Here is a 19,612-nt window from a genome sequence, read left to right as displayed (position 1 = left end):
TTGTGCATCTAGGAGTCATTGATGCAGACTACACGGGACAATTTTGGGCCATGCTTTCCACACCCACCCCCCATCACTATCCCTGAGAAGACTCGAATTGCTCAACTTGTGCCTTTTAAGTCTTCTGTTTCCAGGACAGAGAACCGGTGGCGAGGAGACGGCTGCTTCGGATCTACCGAGCCACCTCAAGTGCACTGGACTGCTGTCCTGACTGACCAATGTCCCGTAATGCTGTGTATCCTGTCCATCCCTGGTGCCACACCATCAGAGATCTGCCTTCAAGGCCTGATTGACTCGGGCCCAGACCTAACCATCCTCTCCATCTCAGTGTGGCCTCCACAGTGGCCTCTGGATCCTGTGGAGTCACCCATTGCAGGATTGGGTGGAATGGCACTGTGCTACGTGAGCCAACAGCCTGTGTTGATCACGAACTGAGAGGGACAGTCAGGCATGGTTTGGCCTTATGTCACTGCAGCTATTGCTAACCTCTGGGGGAGAGATGTACTGTTGGCTTGGGGGGTACAGATTGGGACAGATTTTTGATGGGGGCCACTGTGATGAAGGGTGTACATTGTTCTATGTCTCCTTTACGTTGGCTGGTGGACAAACCTGTCTTGGAGAACCAGTGGCCCCTCCCTAAAGACAAACTAGTCACCCTTCAAAAATTAGTTCAGGAGCAATTGGACCAGGGTCATCCTGAGTCTTCTACCAGTCCCTGGAACACTCCTGTCTTTTGCATAAAAAAGAAATCTGGGAAATGGTGGTTGTTACAAGACCTTTGGAAGGTTAATGCCATGATGGGGATGTTGTAGGCTGGTATGCCGTCACCCACCATGCTTCCCACCGATTGGCCAGTTCTCATTGTTAATCTGAAGGATTTTTTTTTACAATTCCTTTGCATCCCGATGACAAACACAAATTCGCCTTCACGGTGCCAGCAATCAACAATGCTGAGCCCGCACAGAGATATCAGTGGAGGGTCTTGCCGCAAGGCACGCAAAACTCGCCTGCCGTATGCCAAAGGCATGTGGCCCGGGCCTTGTCTGGAGTTCTCATGCAATTTCCTGATGCCCGTTTCTATCATTACATGGATGACATCCTGGTGGCAGCATCCACTCAGGATGAGCTGCTGAGGATACAGCCTCAGCTGCTCAATGCTTTGCATTCTCATGGGCTGCAGGTGGCTCCAGAGAAGGTCCAACAGCAACCTCCTTGGAAATATTTGGTGGTCAAAATTTTGGAATGAACAATCCAACACCAAGAGGTGCAATTTGTGCATGCAGTTAAGACACTCAATGATGCACAGAAACTGGTAGGTGTCATCACTTGGTTACGTTCATATTTGGGACTGACCATGACACAACTGGATCTTTTAAAGGGAGACTGATTTGAAGTCACCTCGCACATTGACCCCTGAGGCACGACGAGCGCTGGAGGAGGTTCAGCAAACTGTTTCCACTTGCCAAGTCTATTGGATTGATCCCTCCGTTGATGTCACTGTCTTCATCACCATTCCAGATTTACATCCCACAGGCATCATTGGCCAATGGAGTGACAAATGGTCAGATTCCTTGCACATCTTGGGATGGGTTGTCTTGCCCCATCAGCCACAGAAGATGGCAACCACATGAACTGAATTGATCGCTCGCTTGATAATCAAATTCCGGCAACGGTGTTTGCAATTGATGGGAGCAGATCCTGCAAAGATCGTGCTACTGGTGCAACGGGAGGATTTTGACTGGAGCTTTGCAAACAGTGTGTCTCTGCAAAGTGCTCTGGAAAACCTTTCAGGGCAGATCACTTATCATCTGCCCAGCCACAAGCTACTGCACATGGCAAAACTGACACAAATTTCTTTGAGGCCCAAAAATAGTCGGGAGCCAGTGCAAAGACCCACTGTCTTTACTGATGGTTCAGGAAGAATGGGAAAAGCCATTGTTACTTGGAGGGATGGATCTGAGTGCCAGGAGCTTGAAGGTCATGAGACTGGCTCAACCCAATTGGTTGAATTAAGGGCTGCTGTCATGGCATTTCAAAGATTTTTCCCAGGTACCTATCTTGGTTTGAAAGACAGATATCTGCTAGGAAGGGGGCAGGACCTCTTTAGAGGTGGAGCAAATCCCCTCCCTCCAAACTATTCTAATGAAAAAAAATTAAAGGAGCTTTCAGACAGAGGTATGGGGATAGGAATAACAGTTCTTTACTAGTATATATGACAAAACAATCAACAAACAAAAAATACAGCATCAATAATAAACAGAACCAAGAACCTTGAGGGCTTTCACAGAAAGCCCGAGACAGTTTGATCTCGATGCCCCTGCAGGACTCCGAGAGGCCGAGCTGGAAGGGAGGAAAGTCCCGGGCCGGTGGATGAGATGAGGAGCTCTGTGCTGGCAGCTGAAGCGGCAGGGGTGTCCCGGCAGGGCTGGGCAGTGCAGGGCTACAGAGTAGCAGGGGAACCTCAAAGCTCTGAAGAAGCAGCAGTGGTGGGGGGAGGGCTGGAGAAAGCGAGCTCAGGATTCCCGGGTACAGGAGCAGATGACGATAGATTTCCCAGGACGAGACAGAGGCAGAGTGAGGGCCGCGAACGCTTCCTGTAGCAGAGGGCAGCCTGACCGTCCTCCTCGGCGCTGAGAGCAAGAGTGCCTCCCCCTCCCCCAGATCTGTCTTTTTGCCTTTCCCAAAGCTCATCATCTCTCCCCTCTGAGGGACACTCCCAGGGACTCAAAAACAATAGGTGTAGCCTTGTGCTGCCATGTCCGTCAAGTACTCCTTTTTGTTCTAAGTAGTCATCAAGGCCTCTTGGAAACTTATGGGAAAAATTCTGTGAGAAGAAAAACAAATCTAACCCCCAACAGTACCTTTCAATCTGGTCACGGATTCTGCCTATGTGGCAGACATAGCTCAACAATTGGTTTACTCAGTTTTGAAGGAAGTCAGCAATGCTGCTTTGTTTCATTTGCTGAAAACCTTGTGGTATGCCATTCAGGCCTGAGTTAATCCGTATTACATTCTGCATGTTAGAAATCACACCAGTTTGCCAAGTTTCATAGTGGAGGGTAACGCAAGGGCTGACAAGTTGTCTAACCCTGCATGGGTAGTGCCTCAGCCTGATACACTAGTGCAAGCCAAGGCATCGCATGAATTTTTACATCAAAATGCACATACCCTGCAGAAGCAGTTTCAGCTGACCCCAGCTGAGGCTCGTGACATTGTCAATTCTTGTGATGACTGTCACGTGCTTGTGTGAGGCCCAAAGGCCTCAAGGCCTTGAAGATTTCACAGACAGATGTCACCCAAATTGCTGAATTTTGCCGGTTCAAGTATGTGCACTTGTCTGTCGACACCTTTTCCTCTGCTGTGTGGGCTTCTGCTCACACTGGAGAGAAGACCCGCAATGTCATTGCCCACTGGAGGCAGGCTTTTGCCATTCTAGGCATACCTTCTACTGTGAAGACTGACAATGGTCCTGCTTACACCTTACAGAAGGTACGGCAGTTCCTGCAGTTGTGGGGTGTTTCGCACAAGTTTGGTATTCCTCATTCTCCAACCGGTCAAGCTATTGTTCAATGCGCTCATTGTACTCTAAAGCAGATTCTTCAAAAACAAAAACAGAGAATGCAGGGTGAAACCCAGCACAGTCGGTTGGCAAAGGCTTTGTATACCATCAATCACCTTACAGTGCCGCAGAATTCAAATAACCCTGTAATTTTAAACCATCACTGACACTGCTGGTAGAACCCCAGCTAGCTCTGATTCCTGGCTGTGCCAAGGGCCATTCCCAAATCTGCCAGCAGATTCAGGTAACAGTACAGAACAAGGCTGTTCTTCTGTGGCAAACAGGTGTTGCGGTGTCTAGACTTCGGAGCAAGGACTAGAGAAGACCCTTTTCATACATTTTCTCAGAGACCTTTATACCCCAGGAGGGGGGGTACGAAAAAGAGCAAGAGACAAAGCCTGCGCCCGCTTTTAAAACCGAGGGGTGGGGGATGTGAAACAAGTACGTGATTGGTCCCAGGACAGATGGACAGGGGTTTTTCCATAACATAGGGCAGGGTCAGGGGAAACATGGACAGTTGACCAAAGCTGCTAGGGACAGGGCAGGGGCAGGAGAGGCAAACAAAGAGACAAAGGAGGAGACATGCCTGGACAGCACCTGACCCATCAGGCAGGGGGAAACAGGGAAGAACCATTGAGATACAGAACTCAAAACAGCTTAACCAAAACCCACCACCACAATTCATCCATCCCTTTTTGTTTAATTTGAAACAAAAGGAGAGACAGAACTAACTCTTCAAACTCCTGTCTGTGGCTCTTCCCACCATCTTTCAGCGGCAGCCACAGTGAATTTGGAAGGAGCCAATTTTTTCGCTCTTTTAGCTAGAATTCCCTTCAGCACTTTAAAGGTTAGGGAAATTAAAAGGATAATGAGAAAAACTATTAAAATATCTTTTACAACTAATGACATGCACCCTGGCAACCCCCAGTCTCTAAAGATGTTTTTCAGCTAGTCTCCCAATTCTCGCTTTATTTCTTCAATCATGTTCTTCATTTCTTGGATGGAATTGAAGATGCTCTGGCCTCCGCTGGATAAATTGAGGCAAGGCATCACTCTGAAGTCGTCATGTTCTTGTTCATGCTCTGCTGACAGCATTAGCAGGAACAAAAACCACAGGAGTTCTGGCTTCATTCTGGGGAATAGGAGGATGTCTAAAAACAACATACACATATAAGTAGGAAAATAACATTTAACACTCATCATAAGAACTTATTAAACACTCTGGATCTGGGAAAATACAGGATTTGGGTTTCCTACTTCCTTTGCGTTGTCTTCGAGAGGAAGCAACAGCTACATCATTGGGTAGGGAAGGTAAAGGTGGTTCTGCATTTAGGTTGTCTTCCTTTAGGTGGAACACAAGGTTTGACCCATTTTTGCAGGACCCATTTCAAACCTGAGGGGGTGGACACGCAGGCATATCCTCGACCCCAAGTGACTAAATCAAAGGGCCCCTGGACCTTCTAGGTCTCAGGATCTTTCACCAGGACTGGTGGTGTCTCTTCAAACTTCAACCGCTGACTCCGTTTGAAATGCCTGACAACAGGAGGGTTGAGATTTTCAAATGAACTGTTGAGAAAGTTCATTGTAAAAAAAGCTTTACAAAGTCGTTGGTGTGGACTGTTGATTTTGACATCTCCTCTCTGTTGTTCTATGTTTTTTTTGAGAGTGTGATGGGTTCTTTCTATTACTGCCTGACCGGTGGGGGAGTAAGGGATACCCTTGCAATGTTCAACCCCCCACTCTTGCAGGAAATTACTGAACTCCTTGGAGACATAAGTCGGACCATTATCAGTTTTGATCATTTTGTGGATCCCCAAAGTGGAGAAGGTCTGCACAAGGTATTTCTGTGCATCTGTGGTCTTCTCCCCTGTGTGGGCTGAGGCATAAACTGCACCAGAGAAGGTATCAACTGAAATGTGGACGTATTTAAACTTTCCAAACTGGGGTATGTGGGTGACATCTGTTTGCCACACCTCAAAACTGCCAAGCCCTCTTGGATTAACTCCTGATCCTAACGATGGTAGGGAGATCTTTTGGCAGTTCAGACAGGTATCTATGATTGCTTTGGCTTGATCTCGCCTTAGACGGCATTGGCGGATCAGACCTACAACATTTTGATGGAACTGTTGATGGCTTAACTTGGCTTGTTGGAAGATGTTAGGAAGACCAACTAGCTGCACAGGAGCTGCTAGGGCATCTGCTCTGTGGTTGCCCTCTGCAATGAAACCTGGAAGATGTGTGTGATCTTACATGCATTATGTAATATTGTTGCTATTGGTGGGAAACTAGATGGATTAGTTTTGAGAGCAAGTTAAAGATGACTGGATTTGAAACTTCTTTGAGAACTGCATTTTCAGCTCTTGACACTAGCCCTGCTACATAGGCCAAATCAGTAACAGTATTAATTGGTTCAGAGAACTTCTCAGAGACCCTGACTACTGCGGCCAACTCAGCAACTTGAGGGGAACCCTCAACTTTCTCTGCATGTCTTCCACTGCTGAGTCTGAGGATCTTTCCAAGTCATTATGGACTTGTGGGACCTTCCGGATGCATCTGTGAAAATTATCAAGGCTTTGAGAGGCTTGCGACTTTGCTTTTCTTTTGGGATCAAATTAAATTCAGAGTTGAACAATTTGTGGCCAGGACAATGAATTGAAATTTTCCCTGGGTAGCTGTCTAGAGCAAACTGTAACATTTCATTTTCAAGGAGCAATTGCTCTAAAGCCTCATTTGTGAACTATCTAGTTGACAATTTAATTGGTACATGAATGCATGTAAACTCACACCCCGCTAGCAGTCGCATTTTGAGCCTAGCTTTGCTGATCAGCTGGGCCATCAACTCTTGTGGTTTGGTGATACTTTTGGACATTTGGTGACCAAGGAACAGCCACTCTGTGATCAAGAGAGGGTCCTTCTGGTCCTTGTCCCACTGAAAGATGAGCCCATGGAAGTGTGGTAATTTCCCCAGAATGATGAAATTTATTGGGAGATCTGGCCGTCAGTGATGGGCTTGCAGACTTGACATTACTGACTGTACCTTCTCTAATGCCTGCTGGGCCTCCTGATTTAGAGCCCTCGGAGAATCTAGCTCTTCTCCCCCCTTTAACAAATTGAAGAGAGGGGTTAAGTCTTCTGTAGTGAGGCCTAGCCAGGGCCTGACTCAATTCAAGGACCCACACAGCTGTTGGAGGTCTCTCAAAGTCTTAGGCCTATCACTGATCACCAACTTTTGGGGTGTTATTGTTCGGTTGGCAATCTCAAGCTTTAAGTACTTCCAAGGCAGCAGCCTCTGCACTTTTTCTTGCTGCAAATCAAATCCCGCAGTGGTCAGAGCAGTAATAGTTTCATCTAATACTTCTGCGAGCATGTCACTATTAGGGACACACACTAGGACGTCATCCATATAGTGAAGAATGACAGCTTCTTCTGCTTTGGCACGCACTGGGGATAGTATTTTGGCAATGTACCACCGATAAATAGTTGGACTGTTTTTTATCCATTGTGGTAAAACCTTCCAGTGGTAGTGCCTCCAGGGATCTTCCTTATTGATGGAAGGAACAGAGAAAGCAAACTGTGGAGCATTGACTGGGTCTACAGGAATTTGGAAGAAACAATCTTTTATACCGATGACGACTAGATCCCAATCTTGGGGGAGCATGGAAGGGGACAGATTACCTGGTTAAAGGGACCCCAGACTCAATGACTTCATTGATTTTTCGCAGATCATGGAGGAGGCACTATGGGTGCTGAAAATGGTCTGAATGTAGGCATCAGGCAGCTGCAGTGTCTGTGTGAAATCATTCAAATACCACCTTTACACAGGCTTGAGAAAGGTAAGCAGCTTTCTCATTCTGGCCTGGGAATATCTCAAATAACAAAACAATCCTTGGGAAGCGAAAACCATCAGACGGTGGTGTTTTTCCAACATGTTTACTGGAAAAAGTGTTTACAAAAGGGTGTAGGCTCTAAGGACCAATCATATTAATTGTACCAAAGTACTCTATAAAAAGAGAATGTAGAAGAATAAAGATTGCTCTCATTTTCTACATCATATCAAGAGACATGTTATTTCCATGCCGTCCAAAAACCATAATGACAAGATGCCACTTGTCTTTCCCCGGTTTTTTGATGACAAACACCGGAGAATTCCACGGCCTGTTAGTTTTGGCATTGTGGCCTTTAGCTAGCTGCTCCTCCATGAGCTAGTCGAGCACCTTCAATTTTTGCTTGTTCAGCGGCCACTGGTCCAGCCAAACTGGAGTATCTGTCAGCCAATTCAGTTTTTGGATGGGGCACTCTTGAGTGGTGGCAACTAAAAATCCTGGAGTTTTTTCTGAATTTGTAATTCAACCCCCGACTGGGAAATGGCATCTCTTCCCCAGAGGGTATAACCAGAATCGACAACAAATGGAAGTAAATAAGCCAGTTTTCTATCCGGTCCTTCAATTTGTACAATACTCTTTGATCTCTTGGCCCATTCTTTCCCCCCGACGCCTGAAACCTTTCTGGCCATGGGTTGCAGCTCCCAGTGTGATGGCCATTTGTGTGGTGGAATAAGAGTTACAATAGACCCAGTGTCCATCGTTCCTTGGATCTGAACAAGGTCTTCTTCCCTTCTTAGTGCACACCAGATTAAAGGCTTTTGTTCACCCACAACCTCAGCCCAATAGACAGAAAGATCAATATCATCATGAGGTTTGGGTGCTGATTGCAGTAAATAGGGAATTGGAATCACCTGCACTATTACTTGACCTTTAGGAAGGAAAAGGGGAGGATGGACACCACGTGGCAAGGGAACAATTTGCTCTGGCTGTGATGGTAAAATGCCAGGAGCAATCTTGATCTCAGAGGGTATGTGTTTTATGTCTCCAACAGCAAGATGCTCACTGTCAGCCTGGTGTAAGGCTGAAACGTGTTCAAGGACAAATGTTATTGTGTGCCAGTCAGGTGAAGAAAAGACTATGGGAGTAGTAAGTTCGAACTTAAAAGGCTCATACTTACTTTTTGTGGTAAAGAAACCTGAAAGTTTTTGAGGATCTTGCACATTTAAAGAATCCCTCTCTTTTTCAACTGCCACAACCTGGCGACCTGTCCCATTTTTTTCATCACACAGGACAGGTCTGCGCTCCCCTTTTAGTTTTTTGATGTTGGAGCAGGCTCCCCTTCTCCTCCCCTCTCCCCCCTTGGTGTGTGTGATGTTTTGTTTTTGAAGGGACACAACCGCATTATGTTTCCCTCCCACCCACACTGGTGACGTGTGACACTCTTAGCCACTGGTGGTTGAGGTAGGATGGTGGTTGGCGCTGCAGTCCTGCTTCTGAGCCCAGGTCCTTTTCACAATTCTTCTGGGTCTATGATGGCTTGCTTCGTGCCCATCTCAACGAGGAGGTCCAGGGTTGGAGGTGGATCAACAGGGAGTCAGTCCCAGGATGACTCTTTTGCAAACCTCATTAGCATTGGTTTGCGCCACTTCTAGAATCATCTTTTGTTGTAACTCTAGGTCTTCTATTTGACTCTTTACCACAGCATGAAGCCCGTCTATAAAATCTAGGAAGGGCTCAGAAGGAGACTGTTTAATAAAAATATAACTTATTTGAGCATCTTTGGTAGGCATAATTTGAAAAGCTTTTTTGGAAGTTCCTTTCATGCGCTGGAGAACAGGCTGAGGTACACACCTGATAGTGGAGGGTTAAAAAAATAATAATTTCTCTATAAGCTAACTGCGTGTGGTGGGGGGAAGGTAGAAGACGCATGGCCTGAAACCTGACGCAGCCTGGCCTTGGAACAAAAGTCAGCTTTCTGCAACCAGCCTCATACTATTGTTTTAATTGAATCAAGTGTGACTCCAGCCCAGGAGATAATTGAGAAGCATTGTTTTAACCAAATCAAGTATAACTCAGGGTAAAGCATAGGTATGATTTGAGATAGTAACTAAGAAATAGGAGAACCAGTATCTAGGGGTGGATGCTAGTTAACGTATGTATAACTAGAAGCTATAAAAACACAAAGCACCTCTGTATCCTTGGGCACAAGATTTGGGCATTCCATGCCCTGTGTCCCGTGCACGCTCAAATAAAGAACCGCATATGATCGCCTTTGTGTGGTTATATGTTTTCCTACGCTAACATTTTGGTGACGCAGATGGGACCTTGTGGGCGCAGCCAGGACCCTGCCACCCGATCACGCTCCAGCCGGCACTGCGTGATTTCTTGGGGAGCCCATCGGCGCCACGACCCTCACCGCTCACAACGACCCCTGGTGAGAGGTAAGGTTCTTTATTTTCTGGTCTGGTCTGGGGGGCCTGCCAAATAAGATGCAGAAAAGCTGCGCTTGGTTGGGCTAAAAGAATTTTTGGTGGTATTGCCTAGGCAGCCGTCCGTCAGACATCGCGAAAGCGTTACAGGTTCGGCATCTGTGGGTTTTTTTAATGCATCTGTAATATGGAGAAACTAAAAGGGTTAAAAGGGGTTTTGGGCAGCAATAATGCCTCTATACCCAGTTCTTCTCCTTTGGGTTGTTTGTTGGCACATTGGAAAGAGGGGAATTTTGGTCAGGAATTATGAAAAGATAAATTGATTGAGTACTGTAATGTGAGCTGGCCAAAATATGCTTTGCCTGAGAACCAGAGCTGGCCACAGAACGGGCCTTTTGATGTGTAGGTTATTATGCAACTTAGATCGCTTTGTACACAAGATGGAATGTTAGAACAGATCCCATAGCTGGATTTATTTCTATGCTTGCTTAAGAAACCATTTTGGTGGGAGGATAGCAGCCTAGAAGCAGTTAGGCTTGAAAATAAGTGCCTGGCTTGGGTCCAAGATAAATGTTGTATGCAGCATGCAATTTTAAGTGAAGCTTTGGGAGGAGGAGGAGATGAACTGGACCCAGATTTATTAGTAGCCCCTATGGCCCCTGAATCCACCACAGCCCCCTCGACACTGAATTCTACCCCACTCACCCTGACCCCACCTGATTCTCTTACCCCTCCCTCGCTCATGCCAGCAAAATATGTTTCCCCCCAATCTTTGTTTGCTGAAGGTAATTATCCTCCTTTGCCTGTGCCTGCTCCTCCTCCGCCTGCTCAGAGAAACCCCCCTTCTCCACATATACCTGCTCAAAGCTATCCTGCCCCCCGCCGACGCCTGCACAAAGATTTATTCCTCCTCCAACACCGGTTCAAGGGTACACTCCGCTCCCACCTACACCTCCTTTGCCAGCTCCTGTCTCCTCTGCCCCCCTGTACTCTCCTCTGCCAGATTCGCCTGTCCAGAATGTGATTGTGAGGCGGAAGCAAAGGGAGGATGCAGAGAAGGAAGATAGAATAGAAAGTAGTGACAGTGAAGCAGATAGGTTAGATGTCCCAGTAGCTCACCGAACACGAGGAAAACTGGCCCCGGCGTGGCCTAAGGCAAGAAAGGGTATATTAAAATCAGGCAAACAAAAGAGAACAATTATTGCACCACTAAGGCAAAGGGTGGGAACTAATGGACCTGTCATTGTAAAGGTACCCTGCTGAGGTCGTTTTTCGGATAAAAAGTCTTTATAGGTCTTACAGCATTTTAGTATCTAAGCAGAGTGGTTTATTATATAAAAGCATGTATCTGAAGGTGCGAGAGTTCTAAGAGTGGCTTTACAATACAATCAATTATAAACATAAACAAGCAAAGTCTAAATAAAACAATAGCTAAAGCACAGAAATCTTAACATGCGAAGTTCTAATGAAACAGCAAGCAAAGCATAGAATTCCTAACAAGCAAAACTAGTAAGACTATAAGCAAAGCACAAATCTGACATTACAGCCTCTAGGTAAATCAGTCTCCCATCTCCTGACCCCAAGCAGGATCTTCTAACCGTGGGGTCACAATAACAGAAAGGGATCACAAGATCACAGATCCCAGACAGGGGTCCCAGCCGCGGGGATCACAACAACAGAAAGGGGCCCCAAAATTCCAAACTCAAGCAGAGCCCTCGTTCGCGGGGTCACGATGACAGTGAGGGATCCCAAACCACACAGAGTTCCCGTCCGGGGGGTCACAGGGACAAGGAGGGGTCCCGGGGTCCCAAACCCACACAATTCCCGGTTGCAGAGACAGGAAGGAGATCCCGGGGTCCTGGACCCTCGCAGACTCCCCAGCAGCCCCGAACAGAGTTCCAGGGCAAACACGGAGGGGGAAAGGGAAGGGGCGAGATTGCAGGGGCAAGGAGGGGTCCCAGGGTCCCGAACCCTCGCAGGGGGAAGGGACGGGACCCCAGGGCCCAGATCCCAGGCAACAATAGATGGTACCTTTAGAATCCCATTCGGCTCCCTGGCAGGGCTCTTTTCTCAGGCTGCGGAAGGTGGAGGTTGGATCGATAGATCGGATTGATCAATCGACCCTTAACTTCCAACTCAGAGGCTTTTTATGCATAAGTTAGAAATGCATATTCATATTTTTTATCTACACACTAGCCAATCTAGATACAATTCTAAAGTTCGTAAAAACTACGAAAAACAGCGTCAAAACCTACGCACATAGCATATCTATTAATGTAAAACTCTGTCTTACTAGCATAAAGTTCTATCTTGTTATGTAGAAAAATTCTATCTTAGCATATATGAAAAACTCTGTCTTCCCTACATAAAGTTCATACAAATTACAAACAGCACTCTACCCTATTTTTGTTATGTCTATACTCTATCACTAGGCCTGAAGCTGTGTCCTTCTACACTGACAACTAGGACTTAGGGCATGTAAAACTTAAGGCTGAGGGTTAGATTTCTATTTTATGCATCTAAAGCTTTATATATTCTAATTTTTCTAAAGGTTTTAATTCTGTCTCTGTACTTCTCACTCTCTGCGGAGGATCCATGGAAACATGGACTCCAACAGTACCCTTTTCACCAGCTGATTTAGTCATATGGAAACAATCAGCTGGAACACATAGAGAAAACCCAGATAAAGTAGCTCGCGTGGTTAAGATGATAATGAAAACTCAGAACCCTGATTGGGAAGATGTTCATGTGATATTAGACACTGATGGATGAGACAGAAAGGGACATGGTACTTTGGGCAGCAAGAGAAAGAGCTAGAGAAGACATACGAAATGGTTTGGTGACAGGGAATTTGGATTACAATTTTCCCACTGCAGATCCGGAGTAGGATGCTAATGACCTATCTAGAGTAGATATGCTGAGGCTAAAGGGATATCAGGAGCGGATTTCAATCAGTGTTCAACAGGCAATACCTAAGAGTATGAACTGGTCTAAGCTGTATGAAATTCGACAGGAAAAGAAAGAATCTCCCACTGCCTTTCTAGAAAGACTTAAGGAAGCAGCTAGAAGATATACTGATCTTCAGGTAGACAGTGAGCAAGGAAGAACTCAGCTTGCCTTTATTTTTCTGGGCCAAGCACAGGAAGATATTGGGAAAAAGCTACAGAAACTAGAAGGTGAAGAGTTAAGAAACCTGGATAAACTCCGACAGGTTGCCTGGAAGGTTTATAATAACAGAGACAGAGAAGTTGCCAAGAAACAGGGGCAAAGTCTTTTGGCAGTTTTACAGAGACAGGGGCGAGGACGTGGAAGAGTCGGTTGTGGTGGTAATAGAGGTGGCTTTGGCAGAGGTTCTGGTCATGGCAGACTAGGTCTGAATCAGTGTGCATATTGTCGGATGGAGGGACACTGGAAAAGGGAGTGTCCAAACCAGTTTAGCCAGAATGGTCAGCCTCAGTTAGACAGTATGTTTAATCAGAGTGGTGAGCATCAGCTGGATGGTGTAGCCAGGGTCATGGTTTTACAAGGGAGAGAGCCAGGATCAAGGGAGCCCATGGTGACTTTGCATTTAGAAAGAAAAGACGTAGATTTTCTCATTGACACAGGGGCCACACATTCTGTACTAAATTATCTTGCGGGGAAAATCGAAAACAAGTCAGCAGCAGTCATTAAAGCCACAGGGAAGGAGGAGGTACAGCCATTCTTGCAACCTCTAGAACTGAGCTTTGAAGATAAGATCTTGACCCATGAATTCTTATATATGCCAGACTGCCCAACTCCGCTCTTAGGGCGCGATCTACTGGCAGCACTAGAGGCAGTAATTACTTTTGAGAATGGTGAACTCGTAATGACAAGAAAGATTTTGATGATAAAAGAAAAACCAATTTCTAATATTCCTAAAGAAGTAGAGGATGCAGTAATTCCCTCTGTCTAGGAAACAGATGTACCTGGAAAATCCAAATTGGCACAACCGGTACATGTAGAGTTAAAAGAAGGAGCAAAGGCTGTACGAATCAAACAATACCCTATAAAACCAGAAGCACGACAGGAAATAGCAAAGACCATTGATAAATTTTTAAAATATCGAATTCTAGAGGAATGTGAATCAGAATACAACACCCCAATTTTCCCAGTGAAGAAACCCAATGGTGAGTATAGACTTGTACAGGATTTAAGAGGTATAAATGAAATAACCAAAGACATCCAGTGGTTGCCACTGCCTATACATTGTTAGCATCCGTAAAAGAGATATATAAATGGTTTACTGTAATTGACTTAAAAGATGCTTTCTTCTGTATACCCCTTGACCAAGAAAGTAGGAAACTATTTGCCTTTGAGTGGGAACATCCAGAAAGTGGAAGAAAAACTCAGCTCACCTGGACTCTATTACCGATGGGGTACAAGGGGTCCCCCACTCTCTTTGGAAGTCAACTGGCAAAAGAACTGGAAATCTGGACCAGAGAAGGGCAAGTACCAAGAGACCAGTATTTATTACTCCAGTATGTAGATGACATTTTGATTGCAACAGAGGAAGAAATGACCTGCATAAAGGTAACCATTGAGATCTTAAATTTATTAGGAATGGGAGGGTATAAGGTATCCAGAGAAAAAGCACAAATTGCCCAACAGACTGTGATTTACCTGGGATGTGAAATCTCACAAGGGCAGAGAAAACTGGGTACTAATCGTATTCAAGCTATCTGTGCTATTCCAGAGCCCCAGAATCCACACGAGCTGCGGATCTTCCTCGGAATGACAGGGTGGTGTCGCCTGTGGATCATGGACTATGGACTGATTGCAAAACCCTTGTACGAGGCTCAGAAGACGCAGCCGTTCACCTGGGGCAAACCACAGAAAGAGGCCTTCCAGAAGTTAAAGGAAGCACTGACAACTGCTCCTGCTTTGGGGTTACCTGATCTGTCTAAAGACTTTCAGCTGTACGTGCATGAAAGGCAGCGACTGGCACTGGGAGTCCTGACCCAACGACTGGGAAGCTGGAAAAGGCCGGTGGGTTACTTTTCCAAACAACTCGACAACGTAAGTGCCGGATGGCCTTCATGTCTGCGGGCAGTGGCAGCTACCGTGCTGCTGATACAGGAAGCCAGGAAGCTCACGATGGGAAGACACATAGATGTCTATGTGCCACACATGGTAACTACAGTCCTGAAACAAAAGGGGGGCCATTGGCTCTCTCCAAGCCGGATGATGAAATTTCAAGTAACTCTGACTGAGCAGGATGACGTTGCACTAAAAACAACTAACCTCTTGAATCCAGCTCTATATCTAGGTGCCACAGCTGAGGAAGGTCCATTAGAGCATAACTGTCTAGAATTCATCGAGCACACCTATTCAGCAAGAACAGATCTGAAGGATGTCCGCCTAGAGTAACCAGAGTGGGAACTCTTTACAGATGGAAGCAGCTTCATGGAAAACGGAACCAGATACGCGGGATATGCGGTAACCACAATTGATGTAGTAATAGAGGCAAAAGCACTACCACCTAACGCGTCTGCACAAAGGGCAGAACTAATCGCATTAACCAGAGCACTCGAGCTGAGTGAAGGGAAGACAGTGAATATATGGACTGATTCCAAATATGCCTTCGGAGTAGTGCATGTACACGGAGCTTTATGGAAAGAAAGAGGACTGCTGTCCTCCCAAGGGACAAATATTAAACATCAAGATGCAGTCCTACAACTGATAGATGCAGTACAAAAACCTGAACAAGTAGCAATCATGCACTGCAAGGCACATCAATCAAGCAACTCCAAAATTTGTGAAGGAAATCGAAGAGAAGATTGGGCAGCCCGTCAGGTAGCGCGAGAGGTGCAGAAAACAATGGCATTGATACCATCAAGACTTAATATCTCTCAATTTAATTTGCCTCCGAAGCCAAAATATACAATAGAAGATGACAGACTAGCACAACTGCCAGAGGCACAGAAGAACGCAGAAGGGTGGTATGTAACTGCACAAGGGCAAATAGTGGTACCTCCTTTGGTAATGAGAGTAATTTTACAGGTAAAACATAATGAGTGTCACTGGGGTGCAGAGGCGTTGGTAAAGTGGTTGAGACAACACCCAATCTCAGTACGGATGCAAACAATGGCCAAGTCAGTAATGTCTAAATGTGAAATCTGTCTGAAAAACAATCCCGTAGCTAGACGACAGGCACAGTTAGGCAGAATTCGGATAGGAATAGAACCAGGAGATTATTGGCAAGTGGATTTTGCAGAACTGCCAAGAACTCGGGGATACAAATACCTGTTAGTAGGGGTTGACACGTTTTCTGGATGGCCAGAAGCCCTTCCCTGTCGCACAAACCAAGCAAAGGAAACAGTTAAGTGGTTATTACAGGAGATCATTCCCAGGTTTGGGGTGCCCCTAGGGATATCATCAGACAGAGGCCCACACTTCATAGCCACGATGGTACAAGAGGTAAGCAAGTTATTGGGAATATCTTGGGACCTCCACACACCATGGAGACCCCAGTCAAGTGGGCAAGTAGAAAGAATGAACCAGACACTGAAGAGGCAGATCAGTAAAATATGCCAGGAAGCCAAACTGCAGTGGCCACAGGCTTTGCCAATCGCATTGCTGAGGGTTCAGATAAAGCCTAGGAGTGGGATGTCAGTTAGTCCTTATGAAATATTGTATGGGAAACCATATGAATCTCCTAACCCCAGTCCAAATGTTCATGTCACAGGGAAACAAGATGTGTACAATTATGTTCTGTCCCTCGGAAAAACTCTAGCTCGGCTTCGAAGTGTTCTCGTGTGGAACAGACCACTGGCCCTGGAGAATCCAGTCCACAATACCGAACCAGGAGATGAAGTATACATCAGAACCTAGAACGAAGAACCACTAAAAGAGAAGTGGACTGGTCCCCATCGGGTACTGCTAACCACCTTTACAGCAGTCAAAGTGGCTGGAGTGGAACCCTGGATACACTACACGCACGTGAAGAAGGTCCCTTGTGGAGTCCAATCGTGGGCTATAGAAACTATAGGACCGACAAAGCTGAGGCTAAAACGTCTGTAACTGTTCAAATGGTATTGGTAACTGTGCTCATGCTCTTCTTGTGGGTAATGTTAATTTCATGGATACTCATGTCACCAGTAGGGATTGCTGTTACTTTGGGATATGGGATACAGAAGGGTCAACTAACAACTCTTCATTCTAGAATGAAGAGAGAGATACAGGCAAAGACACAAGTAATGGAAATTTCTAATGAAATTCGGGCTGAGAATGTAATGATTGGATTGGTCAGAGACTTTGCCAAAATGCATAATACCAGCAGAATAACGGCCTGTCTGCCAATACCAAAGGCAGCAGGAGACCCAGTAAGCCAGAGAATAACAACATCAAAATTACCTGAAATAGGAGGGAACAAAACAGTCAAATGTAAACAAGTACCAGAGTCAAGGGCAGTGGTCAGAGAGTACTGGAAGATAACAGAGAGTTCCTATATGCAACCTATGAGAAAATCAGAGTGCATTCTTAGAAGTGGCAAATTAGGAGAAATAGTAGAGTGGGGGGTTAAGGACCAAGACCTTGCAAAATGGCAATGTTGGTTTCTACGCTATCAAAAGATCAGGGACAACGCTACAGAGAGTGTTGTGGTGTGGAAATGTGAAGAAAAGGATTGGAAAGGACTGGAACCCTGGGACAGTGCATGGTCTATGAGCATCCTCCAGAAATTCCAATATATGGAAAGCACACCCTGGTGCATTAAATGGAAAGGCTCTGAAAATGAGACAGATCCCACAGTGACGAATACTGGTACTAGCAGTCAGAAAGAGGCAAATAAGGTAAGTTGGTGGGTATGTAATAAAATTTATGATTGCACCTCTGATAATCTGGAAATAAAACAGTGGTCACCATTGGCAGTAGCCTTATGAATTGGCTGTGCCTGCAGGAAAATTAAACACAAACAAGGCAAAATAGATTCCAAGATTATAGTAGGATGTAGCAGGAGTACAATTCGAAGTCCAGGACCATTTGTATGGGCAATGAGTGATGGCACATGGACAACACACTTGCCTATGGACGGGGAGGTAAGAGAAATCACCCTGGGCCTTCCCACTTTATGTCCAATTTGGAAGAAATCCCCATTTAATGGGAGCAGTGAACCCTTGCAAATAAAAGCAAAATGAGATGTCTCAGAGGACAAGAACCCAGATGACACATGGGAGGAACCCTCTAGTGGAGTAAAGATTGGGTGGGCCCTAGAATCCTTGTTTGGTCCCATTGCAAATTATCGAAATCGAGAAATGCTATATAGACTCACAGGTCAGGTAGACAGATTAGCAAGAATCACACGAGAGGGATTTAGGGAACTCAATGTGCAATTACAGGCCACCACCAAAATGACCCTGCAAAATCGTTTGGCTTTAGATATGTTAATTTTGAAAGAGCACGGAGTGTGTGGATATTTAAAGGGACAAATCGACCATTGCTGCATCCACATCCCAAATGTAACTGCAGATGTAGAACATGACATCAGTCAGTTAAAACAAATAGAGCATGAGGCACAAAAGGAACAAAAGGATTTAGCTACTAGCTGGTTGGGTAAAATCTTTGAAGGATTAGGATGGAATGTGAGTTCATGGATGAAGTCTATCCTTGAAAATCTGATAATTTTACTAATTATATTTTTAGTAATTTGATTAGTTAACAGAATCCTGGAAAGAGAGATACAGAAAAAGGCATCTTGGAACCGGACCATAATGAAGGCATTGGCACGGAATCCATATCCAGCGGCTTCAATCCGCAACAACATCCCGGACAAAGCCTCTGACAACAGAGGATTTGAAGATGAACATCCAGTATAAACTCTGAAGCCTAATGGACTGTATTAGGTGAAAGCATTTACACTTAGTATATTAGAGGGAAAATACTTTCAAAGGGGGGAATGTTGGTGGAGGGTTAAAAAATATAATTTCTGTATAGGTTAGCCACGGGGTTAAGTTGAGGTATGTATGGGGGGAGGAAGGTAGAGAACGTACAACTGGAACTTGACGCAGCTCGGCTTTGGAACAAGCGTCAGCTTCTGCAACCAGCTCCATGCCATTGTAATGACCGAATCAAGTGTGACTGCAACTCAGGGGATAATTGAGAAGCGTTGTTTTAACCAAATCAAGTGTGGATCAGGGTAGAAGCGTAGGTATGATTTAAGATAGTAACTAAGGAATAGGATAATCAGTATCTAGGGGTGGAGGTTAGTTAACATGTGTATAATTTAAACTATAAAAATCACAAATCGACTGTATTTTCCGACACAAGATTTGGGCACTGTATGCCCCTGTGTCCCCGCGCGTTTGAATAAAGAACCGTATATGACCGTCTTCGTGTGGTTATATGTTTTCCTACGCTAACAGCTCTGCCATGGCTGGACCCAGCCAGCCCTTCCTCCCCAGACATTGGAATGTTGCCATCATCATTCTGGGGAAGGACACAATTCTCAGGTGCTATTGTTAGCGTAGGAAAACATATAACCACACGAAGGCGATCATATGCGGTTCTTTATTCAAGCGCGCGGGACACAGGGGTGATAATACACCCAAATCTGATGTCCAGAGAATACAGAGTGCTTTTATTTGCAAGGCTTCACTGCTCCCATTAAATGGGGATTTCTTCCAAATTGGACATAAAGTGGGAAGGCCCAGGGTGATTTCTCTTACCTCCCCGTCCATAGGCAAGTGTGTTGTCCATGTGCCATCACTCATTGCCCATACAAACGGTCCTGGACTTCGAATTGTACTCCTGCTACATCCTACTATAATCTTAGAATCTATTTT

Source organism: Prinia subflava (assembly GCF_021018805.1).
Source record: "Prinia subflava isolate CZ2003 ecotype Zambia chromosome W unlocalized genomic scaffold, Cam_Psub_1.2 scaffold_41_NEW, whole genome shotgun sequence".
Classification (NCBI taxonomy): Eukaryota; Metazoa; Chordata; class Aves; order Passeriformes; family Cisticolidae; genus Prinia; species Prinia subflava.
Note: the sequence above shows the minus strand (reverse complement) of the source record.